This window comes from Zootoca vivipara, chromosome 2 (genome assembly GCF_963506605.1).
Source record: "Zootoca vivipara chromosome 2, rZooViv1.1, whole genome shotgun sequence".
NCBI classification, from domain to species: domain Eukaryota; kingdom Metazoa; phylum Chordata; class Lepidosauria; order Squamata; family Lacertidae; genus Zootoca; species Zootoca vivipara.
Genome location: NC_083277.1, coordinates 72,279,009 through 72,289,629, shown reverse-complemented (window position 1 = coordinate 72,289,629; position 10,621 = coordinate 72,279,009).

Genomic DNA, 10,621 nt, shown 5'->3' with positions numbered 1-10,621 from the left:
CTTTCATAGTCTCCAGCACCACCTACTGTTTGCCTCCCTGCCTGCTTCCTATCAGTCCCAACGGGGATCAGCCACCATTGCAGATCATCCTGAATATATGGAAAGCAATGTTTCATAGCCCTACAGATCTGGTTGGGGGCCTTATCTAGAAGCTGCAATGATTTTAAATACATCAGCCACTCTGTACTTGCTTTTGGCACCTTTCACAATTTCAGTCCATTATTTGTTTTAGTTTTAGCTGTTTTCATTTGCCCTCCTGCTCTTTGACTGCTGGCCACGCTAATGCAGTTATGAACTGTTTGCTTCTGCTTTACTTGGCACCCCCCCCCACACACACTCCAGCCCTGCTAGTGAAAGATTAAGGAGTGGGGATGAAGACTATTAAGGTTTCACTGTGGTGTTGCAGCTTCCTGGCTTCACTTCAGAGGTTCATGGCAGCAAACATATAAATCCGTCTTGAGCATGATTTATGACTTAGCATTGAAATAGTATAATGAAGAGATGCAGAAGAACTATTATGAGGCCATCTAGTCAATTCCTAGCCAGCACAGAGAATTGCATTCCTCCTGAAAATATATCTTGTAGTATTTAGTCACTGTCTGGTGAATTGGAACAGGGTTTTCACAGAACCTGAGTCTGATTAGATTGCTCTAAGTGCATTCTTTTCATCAATGTTGCACAAGCATGAACAAAAGCATTGCCCCCCCCCGAAAGGTTCCATTACCTGTTTGGAATTTTTTTTTTAAAAAAAAATAACAGAATATTAGCAATGCTAGAATTAATCAGTAGATGAATCAATTAATGTTTTTATTGCAGATTTAATCACCCTGCCTTCCCCCATTGATCAGCTGGCCTTCATATTGCAGATATGAGGGGAAGTTACTTGAATACAGGGTTTCACTCGGGAACAAGCTTCCACTATTTCATATCTTCCTGTCATGCAGCTATGAAAAGGTTAGGAGACTAACCATAAAGGCGGCAACTCTAGTGAAAAATGGCTTTTCCTTCCTTGTGTTCTCCAAAGCTAGCAGATAATGCTGAATTCCGTGATGAAGCCACAGTGGTTTTCTTGACTTGACTTGAAATCTGTAAACTAAAAATCTACAGGGTGTTGTCAAGGGATGCGGAATCTGTGGCCTTGTGAATGTTGTTGGACTCCAACTCCCATGTGCTCTGGCTAACATGGCTAATGGACAGGGATGATGAAAGTTGTAGTCCAACAACATCTCAAAACAAAGATGGAGAACCTGTGGCTCACCAGATGTTGTGACCAACTTCAACCATCTCTGACCATTGACCATGCTACCTGGGGATCCTGGGAGTTGGAGCCTGACAACATATTGAAGGGCGTATTTTGCCAATCCTGGTTTAAACAACAACAACAACAAATACAGCCTGGTGTAGTACTGTACTGTACTATGAAGGTGAACTAAGAAGTTTGAAAATGGTGGCCTTTTTTTTCTTTCCCCAGACCTTCTCTCCTCCCTTCTTATTCTTAAAATGCATTATGTGCTGTTACGAAGCCCCTTTTTTTGTCCTTTTGCTTTGTGTAAACCTGATTGCACTACAAATCATTCCCAACTTTCTATAGCCATCACAAAGCCCTCAATTTTTCAGAAATACATAGCACTTAGGAGTCTTGGGTGTCTTGGCACTCAATTCTGATAATTGCATTATTAAAAACCCCATTGAGCAGGAATACAAATACATGACTCCCCAGGACAGCTCTGTAAAAGAGGCTGAAATTAAACTTCACAGGATTAATATGATCTTTGTTGGTGTTCATCAGTCAAAAATGGGAAAAGGGGAGTGTGGGGGGTGTCAGTGGGTGAAAGAGAGAGAATCAGGATGGTGGGAATGATAGTTGGCGGAGTACCTGAAATCTTTCCATAACTCGACAAATAAAACCATTTTCTTGGATCTTTTTGTTCACACCTTCTGTTCATCCTTGGCAGCACATTCAAGAAAATGTGTTTGGAGAAGCAGCTCGTTTTAAATATAGTGTTAAGTAACAGTTGTCAAAAGCTGTATGGATGCATAAACTCTGTGGCTGGCTGCAAGTCTGGTCCAATTGGGTGCTGGGAGGTGCTGCAGGTCAGGGGGTATAGAACATGTGCTGTATCTGGAAACCCCCAGGTCTGGCTGAATGTATCTCCAGCTGTTGGGTAACAAGGCTGGAAAAGAGCTAGTCAGAGGCTGGAGAGATGCTACCAGTCTGAGTACACATTGGGCTAGAACAGGGACATCCCGCATGGTGCCCTCCATGTCTTGTTGGAGTACATCCCTGCCCCTCCCTGCCCCTTGGCAGTACTGCCTGAGATTGTTGGAGATGATCTAGAGAGCACCACATTGTCTACCCTGGCTTAGAGGACAAACCAGTGGTTTGGCTCTGACTTGGCATAAGACAGCTTTGCATGTTCAACTTAACTGATCATTGAACAGAAAGAAATGCAACACAGTGGCTAGCTCAGTATAACTGCTGGCAGCCCCTGTCTGTTTAAGGAGAGAAAGGAATTCTCATATTTCAGTGCTATGATGGTGTCGGAGGTGTGGGGTGCTTCAGCCAACACTGTGCAAGTTCCCTGGCATGGGCTGTAGATTCTGATGACAGCAAGGCTGACTATCCAGTCACCAACCTTAAACTTACATGATCTTGTCTGCGGCAACCCCTGACCTCCACTGCCACACCTCCCCATAGCAGTTCCCCTCCCTTTACTATCGTGACTCAGTGTTTGCTTGTAGAATTGGCTAGCAAATAATCTTTCTAGCTGCTCCTGAATATAACAAGGTTCGAAGATTATTTTTCCGGTCACAGCTTTGTTGGGAGGCTTAGCAATGCAGGTGTGTTTCCCCAGAGCACCCCACCATTATCCCTCTAGTCTAGATAGCCAGTCATTTACAGTACACTGTGCAGCCCATTTACTGTTGTTCTCATTGAAATACACATCCTACTCTTCCTCCAGGAAACTCACAGCAGCAGCTCCCAGGAAGTTCTTAATCCAGGCATTCAATGAGCTGAGGCCATCTTAGCTTTAATGTAACATGGGCATTCAATATCAAAGCCAACACCTTAAAGTGTGATCAAGAAGCCAATGGATAGTCTGCCCATGTGTGGTACTCTGCTATAATCAAGAACTGAGCCACCGTATCCTGCAATATCTGAAATTTCTAGACAGTCCTATGGGCAGTATGTTGCAGTAGCCAATGTTACTAGTAAGCCTCATTTTTTTTATCTCAGTTAATTTTTGTTTTTAATCTAAAATTAAGACTTTATCCTACTGAGAGTGATCCATAGTGTCTTGAGCAGGGGGTAATAATGAAGATTAAGCATATTTAAATTTAAATAAAATATTTCAACGTATTCATTAAATTAACACAACAAAAATATAACCATAGCTTACAATGTTTTGCAATTATTACATGTAAATGAATAATTAGCTTTGCCAGGAATAGTTTGATAGGAGCAGGCTGTGATGGTAGAGAAAAGGCTGTTTTGTTCCCCCCCCCCCAAGTGTTGTGGGGGGAATCATATCTAGAGATTCAAACAATGCATCAAGAATATACAACAAGCAATATAATGTTTGTGACAGAGAGAAACAAAAAAAAAAGCAAAAAATTATAAATAAAACTAAGGCAAGCAGAATAAAGTTATATTGTGGGGAGCAAAACAATGGAAAATACTATATTGAAAATGCTCTTGGTTGTCTTACGCCAAATCAGAAGACTTATTTTATTTTATTTTATTTTTGACTTTGCCAGCCTTCTCTTGTCTTAATCAATTTGGCCAGTTTAATCATTTTGACAGTGTGCTGTACTTTCATCAGCCAGCCCCCAATTAGTTGTGCAAAGTTTGCACTTTCCTCATTTGTCAATGCTAACTTTTTTGTGGTGGAATTCCAATCCGTAGAACTCACTTTAAAAAGTAGACATACCCCATAAAAATAACATCAAAAGGCCAGAATGGGACCCAAATATCCCTGAAGAACATCTGCATGGACAGGAGACAATGTAAGCGTGTCACATATGTGTTTGGGTGATTTCAATGAGAGTTGGGTTGAGACAAGTGTCACTGGGAGAGCATCTAAAAGACAGTTGCTTTTTATAGAAGAACTGGACAGTGTGTTTAATGTCAGATAGAGAATCAAAGATGGCTAGTGGGGGAACTGTCACTGTTAGTCCCCTGTTCCAACTTGAGCCCCCAATGATGCCCCCTGCCCATTCCACTTTGATCTCATTGAAGTGCTGCAGCCAGCAACCACACCCCCCCCCCCCGGATAGGCTTACCTTGTAGCAATGGTGGTGTAATAAAATGGTAACAAAGTGGGCAAGCTAGAGTGCCTTGGCTCCCATCCCATGATTGCACCACTGCTGATGTTAGGGAGAGGATGATTTGTGTCTGTAGTACTGCCAGGCACCTGAAGAGGTGGCAGATCTCAGTGGTGATACCAGAAGAGTATGTCACTCCCTCTGAGCCATGGAGGGGTGTGTGGGCCCCACAGCTGTCCAGCTTTGTCAGGTGTGATGCTGGGCTTACTAACAATACAGATTCCTTCTGGGATGGGTCATTCATGCACACAGCCATCAAATGAGGGACATGCAAGTGTGAATCAGACCATAAGACCTGACAGCAGGACATGGGATTGACTTCATTAAAAAACATGCATTTGAGCCGATGTAAGGAAGCATTAATGTTCTGTCTGCACTGTTAATTCTTTGGTGTCTGTTCACCATACGTGCCAAGTCCTGGACTGCAGAATCCGGGACCGGCAGCTGCGTGACACCGGAAGTTGCGTAGACGCAACTTCTGGTGTCGCTTTGCACAAAAAATGGCCGGCGCCAGCAACGGAAGCCGCGTCTACGCATGTCTGGAAGTGTGTAGACGCAACTTCCGGTGTCGCTTTACCCATCTATGGGCACCGAAAATGGCCGCCGCCGACACCAGAAGTTGCGTCTACGCACTTCCGGACATGCATAGATGCGACGTTCGGCGCCAGCCATTTTTGGTGCACATAGATGGGCAAAGCAGAAAAAAAGAGGCTGCTGGCAGGAGAATATAAGGGAGAATAATGGGAGACGAAGTGATACGGGGGACCGCCGGGAAACGGTATGAAAAAATGGGGGTTTCCCGGGGAAACTGGGGTACTTGGCAGCTATGCTGTTTACATATGCAAGTCATATACTGCTTATGCAGTCAAGTGACAAACGTGGATGTATGAACCTGCTTCCAGAGAGAATCTGCAATATGGGGCCAAAGTGATGCAGCTCCATTCCATAAAAACAAATGTGGCTATAGATCTGAATACACCTACTTTTATCATTTGATAACCAACAACTTGTCTTCTTTCCTTGTAACAACATCATTTGTGGTGGTGCTGGTGGTAGTAATTAGTTCGGCCATTTCGCTGGATTACAGCTGTAAGCCTTGCAGTGAAAATCTCCATATGTCATCATTTATTGCCCAAACCATTCACTATTTATTTTATTCCTAAAGCATGTTAACGGTGATGTATCTAACCAATTTATTCTTATCACAGAGAGAAAACAATTAGAGCTAATTAGACCAAGTTATTCAAGTCATCAAGACTCATCAGATTAAAAAAACACAGAGGTCTTCGACTGCTGTGAGATTATTACAAGCTGAGAGTTAATATACTGAGTAACATAAAGGGAAAAAAAGAATATAAGCAATCAAATGCAGAGGTATTTAGCAGAGCTGACAGTGGTATTTACCAAAGGTAGAGTAATGATAAATTACACGAGCTATTGTTTGGTGGCACATTTGTCTATTGAACATTCACACAATGTTGGAACACAAAACGTTACTGTTTTTATTGACAGACATCTTAAATTTGCTTTCGAAGTCACTGATTTTGTAATAGAATCTGCATTGCAATTTTTACATGGAAGTCAGTAAGGCACTGAAGTGTTGAAAATTCATTTGAAAACATGTTTTCTTTACCTAATAACAATGCTGTTAAACTCACAGTATACTTTTCATAATAAAGGTGCAGAAACCATTTAGCAGATCATATTTTAAAGTTCCTGGCACTTATGCCACCAATTTACTAGCATATGAATTATTTTATGGAGTGTAATTGGTGACAGTTACCGTTGAAATCCTACAATCAGATTCACCTGGCTGAGGGCCCATAGGATGTGGCATAAAATGCTGCCCTGGGGGGAAGCACTTACAGTGACATGACACAGGCACTCCTGCTACACCTGCAGAAAGCTCTGCATGTGTAGATGTACTTCCAGCAATGGAGGCCCAAAGAGGATGCTCTGCTAGACCCAAAGGTTCCTAATTCTCCTCATTCTTCTGTTATGTTTCCAAATAGGACGTGAGGGTACAGCCGCTCTGGAGTCTCCCCATCACCACATACACACAAACACACATACACTGCTCTGCCCAGCTGCACCCCTTTCTACGAGTCCCTGGAAGTAAGTTCATTGAACACAGTCATACTTTTATTTCTAAGTAAACACACAAAGATGGCCCAGTTTGAGAAGGTACCAAATTATCATCTTGAAATCCTGTGTTTCAAGGGGTACTTGTCTATATAGCTATATGCCTGAGTTTTCTCTGTTTCAGAACAGTTCCTTATTAGCTTGTGTTTAAGACATTTGTCCTCAGCGGTTGAAAGAGAGAAGGGAGGAGGGTGAGAAAAGAGGCCGGGGGGGGGGGGGGAATTGTTCAGAATGTGACTGGATGAAATGAATAAAGAACTCTAAGAATTAATTGAATCTATTCTTCTTGGACAAAGCAGGGAATGTAAAGCATGGTCACCATTCTAAGCCAAGTGTAACTCTTGGTTTCATCTCCTAGTCATCTCCTTTTTCTTTCTTTTTGATTGAGATGTATAAATATGGGCTATTTTATTCATGATGTGGGACAGTTTCTTTTCTTCCCCTTCCATGGGAAAGAAAGTCCCAGAGAACTCTACATTCATTCATTTTTTTGTTCATTGTTGTTGCTGTCTCTGAAATGAAATCATTCACATCCTGACGATATTGTGCTAAAGATGAAAGAGAATTGCCACAACCATTTCTACATTTAGAAAATTTTGGCCAGGGCCCAATAGTCCTACTCCCCTAAATCTGAGTGAGGAATATTGGGACACTGTTAGATGCAGTTTATTGAAAAGCCTCATTTCATGCAGTGACACGTATTGATCCACAAAGATCCATCACGTGAAATGTCCAGAATAGAGACTGTTATGGAATTTCCTAAAATGCCTTTGTAGACTACCTACTATCCATTCTGTCCCAGATCAATACATATTATGCTTAAAAAAAATAAATCCTGTATATGCTCATTGCCCTTCTTTCCATAATGTAATCCCTTCTTTCATGCTTCCCCCAAAATTTATAGTCACTAAATTTGAACACACAAAAGTTTGATAAGGGAGAGAGGGCCTGTGGTGGTGAAACTTCAGAATGACCGCTCCACACATCAAACGGGGGGGGGGGTGACTTTTGCATGGTCGCAAGCAGCCCCTGATCCCATAGGGTGACTTCCTGGTAGCTCGGGGCTGGCACTGCCTTCCCAGGTAGGATGCCAGGGGTCTCTGCCTATCCCAGCCCAGCCTCCAATCCTGCCTGGGGAGGTGTTGCCAGGGGGGTGGCCAGGTAAGGAGAGGGACTTTCTGGCTCACACAATAGAATTTGAATCTTACCTCCAAGCACCAGTTGGTTCCATTTTTCATTTTTATTCTGGAAGAAAAAGGGAGGAGGAATGAGAGATATTGGATTAGCTTCAGAGGAACCATCACCATCATCATGCATATGCTGTTCAGTGATGTCCACATCAGCAAATTTCTGAAAAAGAGAGGGGCAAAATAGCCCTTCTGGTTCCTGTATATTCCTATGCTGCTGTTTGTGTGCAGCACACATATGCAAAGGTTGGTGCAAGATTGATTTGTTGGAAGTACACATGGCAGCTTACCATGTCAATCGACAGACTTGACCACTTCCATGTGGCTTCTCTCTGCTGTAAAATAGATGATAGATAGATAGATAGATAGATAGATAGATAGATAGATAGATAGATAGATGATAGATAGATAGATGGCTGTCTGAATTAAATGTCTAAGCCTCAAAGTGGTGAATGGCATGGTTGGCTTGCAGACTTCATAAATGCCATCTAGGAGGTTACTTTGTGCTCACACCTCATTTTGTTCCAAATCTGCTTTTTATTTTAATCCTACACATCACCTTGGAGAACTTTGGCTTTTCAAAATTGCAATTTGGAGGCAGGTGGAGCGAGTCTACCAGCTTTGGTGATATAAGGAATATCAGGTCAGCTGAAATGAGTTCAAGGCTCTTGCATCTTCCTACGCTCTGATGAATAAAACATAGCGATTAAAGGCTGACTCCAACTCCCACTGAAGCCAGTGGGAATGTTCTGATTGATTTCAACTGACACGAAGTAGAACAAACCCTGGATGTGCCAACAATAGAAGATGCAGGGTAGTGTTCATCCAAGTTAAAGTAGCTCAGAGTGAGCCCCAAAGAAAGCCAACCCGTGCCAATTTTCAGAGCCAGACAATGGAGCTAAATTAAACATCCTTGGTGTATGCCAGACCTCTGTAACCCCAGAGAGAGTGCCTGTGGGGCTGATTCACTATATTCCCAATTTTGATTATAACATCCCTCAGCCCAGATTTCAGTTGCTAATACTAAGTTCATTTCTATGATCCATGTGTAGCAATGCATACAAATATAAATAACGGAAAGGAGTCGCCATGTATAATTCTGATGGGTGTATTTCTCTCTCATTCAACCTTCAGACGTTACTGTATATAACCAGCCTGGCCTCCTGTTGCATAAGATTGTCCATACTAGTTCCAGAAATATCTCCTGTCCCTTTACTTGCTTGTTTCCATCAGAATTTTCTTTAGGCATGTCTGTCTGAGGCCATTAACTTTTCTAAGCATCTGTGTGTCAGCCAGTTTTTAACACATGGGCATTTTCACTTGCCATCTGCCAGGAACTCAATGCAGAAATAGCTTGGTTCTGTGGCAACCAGATATTTGACCCTTAATAGTGATCTCTGACACATGCTGCAACACTGAGACCATATACAGTAACTATTTCAACCAGTGTTGGAATAGTTACCAAAATGTGCATGTATACATCTGATGTCCTGTGAGCTTTCCCCCATCAAAAAAAGAAGGAAAGGATAACAGGAAGTACATTTATTTGTTGGCTGAAAGCAGTAACAACAGCACCAAATAATCTATATAAGATAAAATCCCAAAACAGTGCTTTGGAAGAGTACTAGGCATACACAGATATATGTGTAAATGCAGGAATGCCCAACCTGGTATCTCCAGATACTGTTAGACTGCAAAAGACATCATCCCTGACCACTGGCCATGCTGCGTGGTGATGGTGGGAATTGGAGTCCACAAGATCTAGAGCAGGGGTCAGCAAACCTTTTCAGCAGGGGGCCAGTCTACTGTCCCTCAGACTTTGTGGGCCGGACTATATTTGGGGGAAAAAAATGAACGAATTCCTATGCCCCACAAATAACCCAGAGATGCATTTTAAATAAAAGGACACATTCTACTCATGTAAAAACACCAGGCAGGCCCCACAAATAACCCAGAGATGCATTTTAAATAAAAGGACACATTCTACTCATGTGAAAACATGCTGATTCCCAGACCGTCCGCGGGCCAGATTTAGAAGGCGATCGGGCCACATCCGGCCCCTAGTTTGGGGACCCCTGATCTAGAGGGTGCCACCTTGGGTACCCCTGTTCTGAGGCATATGTGACAAAATAAATGTGAGGGAGAGGGGAAAGCCGTATACATGAGGCCACACCTGCATGATTATTCTATAAACTGGGTCCTGGTTTGAGAAGTATATGGCTCATAGCCATGACAAAGATATGGGGATCATTGCAAACAGTGTTAGACCCGTTCTGAAAAATGCTCAAAATGGATAACGTCTTATATCCAGAGATGGGGGACCTGTTGTTCTTCAGGTGTTCTTGGAGTCCCCACTCCCACAAGCCCCAGATAGTGTTGCCGGCAACCAGGGATGATGGGAGTTGTAGTCCATTGACGGCTGGTGGGCCACAAATTCCTCATTCCTGCTTTACTTCACATATGGTGAGGAGGCTGTGGCATTTGTTTATGACTGGGATTTATAACCCATTTCCCAAATCACTTTTTTTTTAACATTCATGCATCAAGTAATATATCAGATCATTCATGTTTGATCTAGGTAACTTTGACTCTCTCTCTCTCTCTAGCATGTTAAGGAAGTTCTTCATCCTTTTATCCTGCCAATGTGGAACAAAGTTGTTTAAGGATGCTTGTACTGCACTGACTATCCAGGTTCCTTTTAAGAATATCTGAAAGGGAGCTTACGGAAAATCTGTTATTGTCAGTGAATGGTTGAATATGTGAACATCACCGCATACTCAATTTCTGTGTATGAAATCAGTTTATTTTATGGTCATATTCATTTACAAATCTGTCCATGTTTATAGACAGAAGCAGTGCAAACACAAAGGGGATTGTGCACATAGTTTTCCAGATGGTTAGCAATGAAAGGACTCATTATTAAACTGGAATTATGTGACGGATAGTCTCTTTCACCTTGATGGTGG